Genomic DNA, 3,951 nt, shown 5'->3' on the forward strand with positions numbered 1-3,951 from the left:
AACAAGGTATCAATATTGGTTCATTAATTGTGGCAAATGTACCATACTAATGTAAGTTGTTAATAACAGGGAAAACTGGATGAGGGAAAATATGGGAACTTTTTGAACTATTATCTCATTTTTTCTGTAAATCTAAAACTGTTCTTTTAAAATCTATTAAAAAATTAAAAAGTGGTTCCATTTCAATTTAGAGGAAATTCTCCTCCATATACACTCACAGAAGTATGCAAAGATGTGTATATGAGAGAGTTCATTGCATCATACTGTGTGGACAACTAGAAACCTAGAGGCCCACAACAGGCCCTCTGGAATACTATATAGCCATTAAAAAGAATGTGGTATAGCTAAAAGTACTAAACTTCCAGTTGCAGAGTACATAGTAAGCTCCCGTTTGTGCTCAATGAAATGTTACATGTGTGTGTGTTTATCTAGATTTAGAGAAATTCTAGAAAGCAAAACACAAAATTGCTCATTGTGGTTACCTCTGGGATATGAGATTGACGGGATTTCTTTTTTTTTTTTTTTTTAATTTATTATTTTTGTCTGTATTGGGTCTTCATTGCCGCGTGCGGGCTTTCTCTAGTTGTGGCGAGCGGGGTCTCCTCTTCATTGCGGTGCGCCGGCTTCTCAATGTGGTGGCTTCTCTTGGCAGGTGTGTTCGGTTCAGGCCCTTGAGATGGGGAGCCTCCTGGGTCATCCAGGTGAGGCCAATGTCATCACAGGGTCCTTATGAGAGGGAGGCAGGAGGGTCAGAGTCAGGGAGGAAGCGTGATAGCAGGATCAGAGCTCTGAGTGATCCGCTTTGAAAAGGAAGGTGACCCCCAGCCAAGGAAAGCAGGCAGCTTCTAGAAGCTGCAAGAAAGGCAAGGAGGTGGGTTCTCCCCTCCCAGCCTGCAGAAGGGGGCAGTTCTGCCAACACCTTCACCTTAGGACTTCCTGACTTCAGACTCCTGACGTCCAGAACGGTAAGTGAATGAATTTGTGTTAAAGTTGGTGGTGGTTCATTGAAGTGGCCAAAGGAAACGAATACAGAAGGACTCACACGTGACTCATGCAGTTCAACATTCCGAAAATTATATACGTAAGAGGAGAGAGACTTGGGAGGAGAGGGCAGACCTGTGGAGCACAGGCTCTAGGCGCACGGGCTTCAGTAGATGCAGCGTGGGGGCTCAGTAGTTGTGGCTCACGGGCTCTAGAGCACAGGCTCAGTAGTTGTGGCACACGGGGTTAGTTGCTCCGCGGCACGTGGGATCTTCCTGAACCAGGGCTCGAACCCATGTCTCCTGCATTGGCAGGCGGATTCTTAACCACTGCACCACCGGGGAAGGGAAGCCCCATGGGATTTCTTTTTAACATTATAGTTTACATCTTTACTATTTAGAAAGTTTTCACAGTAGACAAATAGTATTTTTAAGTATCTGAATGTTAATTTGTATATATTGTTATGAAGTATTTCGGATTTGCCAAAAGAGAGACTAATATAATAAACCCACCACCCAGTTAAGAAATGAAAGATGCAAATTACTTTTATAACTTAAAAAAAAAACAACCCCAAACCCAAACCTGAAAAGGTTCTTTTGAAAATACCGCCTTGAGAAAGTTTCAGTTTCTTCCTAGAGAATTTGCAAGCACATTGCCTGGAAATCATGTCTCTCTAAGTTTACCTACATGTAAATCAACTTAAATGTCATAACCACTGCTCATATGTTAGGTTTTTCAAACCTTGTCAGGGCTGGAAGTGAAATTTAGAGCTGACTTAATTTCATGAGCTTGCTGTTTTGACGTTGTCGAGCTTATCGCCGTGTTTACACGCACAGAACAGACTGTCCATTGCCTCTGTGGTGTAGCTGCGGTGTCACGGAAATACAGGGCAAAATATTGATCACTTTCTGAAGGCCATTTTTTTTTAAAGGTTGCGTTTTTATTTATTTATTTATTCATTTACTTATTTTTGGCTGCACTGGGTCTTTGTTGCTGCACGCGGGCTTTCTCTAGTTGTGGTGCGCAGGCTTCTTATTGTGGAGGCTTCTCTTGTTGTGGAGTACAGTCTCTAGGCGCATGGGCTTCAGTAGTTGTGGCTCGCGGGCTCAGTAGTTGTGGTGCACGGGCTAAGTTGCTGTGTGGCATGTGGGATCTTCCTGGACAAGGGCTCGAACCCGTGTCCCCTGGTGGATTCTTAACCACTGTGCCACCAGGGGAGTCCCTCTGAAGGCCATTTTGGGGAGGAAAACAAAGTTCTGGAATTTGAAAACATCTAGAGTCCTCTCCAGGGACAATCTGTGAAATTGTTCTTGAGGGAAGCAAAAGTTAAGTAATCTTACAGGAGATCCTCCCTGTGAAATAGGTTGATCAGAAGGGGAAGGTTGAACAGAAGAGTAAATAGCTTTGGGGCTTCCCCGGTGGCGCAGTGGTTAGGAGTCCGCCTGCCAATGCAGGGGATGCGGGTTCGATCCCTGGTCAGGGAGGATCCCACATGCTGCGGAGCAGCTGGGCCCGTGCACCACAACTGCTGAGCCTGCGCTCTAGAGCCCGTGCTCCGCAACAAGAGAAGCCACCGCAATGAGAGGCCCACGCACCGCAACAAGGAGTGGCCCCCACTCGGCTCAACTAGAGAGAGCCCGCCCGTAGCAACGGAGACCCAACGCAGCCAAAAATAAAATAAATAAAATGGATGAATTTATTTAAGAAAAAAAAGTAAATAGCTTTATTACTTGTTTTAATTTGAAATGATGGTGCAGAACAGTTTTTGGTGAGAGGTACAAAAAGCAAAGACAACGTTTAAAAAAAACTCTTAAATAGTGAGAAGAGTAATATTTCAGCAATGCTAAAGTAGAGAGTTTAAAGGAAATCAGATTGTAAAAACTGGTTTATGAGCCAACACATTTTTACTTCTTGTAGGTTTGCTCAGCATAATAAGTCTGGGGTTTGAGGAATTTATTAGGTTTTTGGTGATTATTTTGGTCTTTGTACCGAAGTTCAATAAAACTTTGAGGTCGTCAGTAGCTGCTAAAATGAAACTACATCAGTTTTCTCCCTTTTATTTTATTTATTTTTTAAATAAATTTGTTTTATTTTTGGCTGTGTTGGGTCTTTGTTTCTGTGTGCGGGCTTTTCTCTAGTTGTGGCAAGCAGGGGCTACTCTTTGTTGCGGTGCACAGGCTTCTCATTGTGGTGGCTTCTCTTGTTGTGGAGCACAGGCTCTAGGCGCGAGGGCTTCAGTAGTTGTGGCACGTGGGCTCAGTAGTTGTGGCTCACAGGCCCTAGAGCGCAGGCTCAGTAGTTCTGGCGCACGGGCTTAGTTGCTCTGTGGCATGTGGGATCTTCCTGGACCAGGGTTTGAACCTGTGTCCCCTGCATTGGCAGGCGGATTCTTAACCACTGCGCCACCAGGGAAGCCCATCTCCCTTTTATTTTAGTTAAGGTGACAACTTGCTAGTAGTTTTTTGTTTAACATAACTCTCATCAACTAAAAGGACCTTGCTCCAAAGAAAATTCCTAGAGCCTGCCCATGCTTCAGCCTTTGTTAGACATGCAGGAAACAGTGTGAGATTTGGGGCCAGGCAGACCTGGGTGTGCATGTCAGCTTCTTAAAAAATAAAACGAGGAGGCTCACACTTCTCCATTCAGTAGGGTGTTGCTGTAGGTTTGGGATAAGCAGCCTTTCCAGAGTCAGGGAAGTCTCTTCCATTCCTGGTTTCCTATGAAATTTATTATACTGATGATTATTGTTATGTGTGTTGAACGTCATCTGTTTTATTAGTATTATCCTTGTAAAAAAAGGTATTAAACTTTATCAAATTAAAAAAAAAACCCAACTCTCATACAAGAAAAAATTTTAATCTGCTGTCCTGTCCACCAACAATTTAAAAAAAAGACTTTCTAGTCTTTGTTTATATACAAACATGACTTGTTCATGGTTATAATCATAGTATGTGATTATATGTTGTCCTT

The sequence above is a fragment of the Balaenoptera ricei genome, chromosome 14, assembly GCF_028023285.1.
Source record: "Balaenoptera ricei isolate mBalRic1 chromosome 14, mBalRic1.hap2, whole genome shotgun sequence".
Classification (NCBI taxonomy): domain Eukaryota; kingdom Metazoa; phylum Chordata; class Mammalia; order Artiodactyla; family Balaenopteridae; genus Balaenoptera; species Balaenoptera ricei.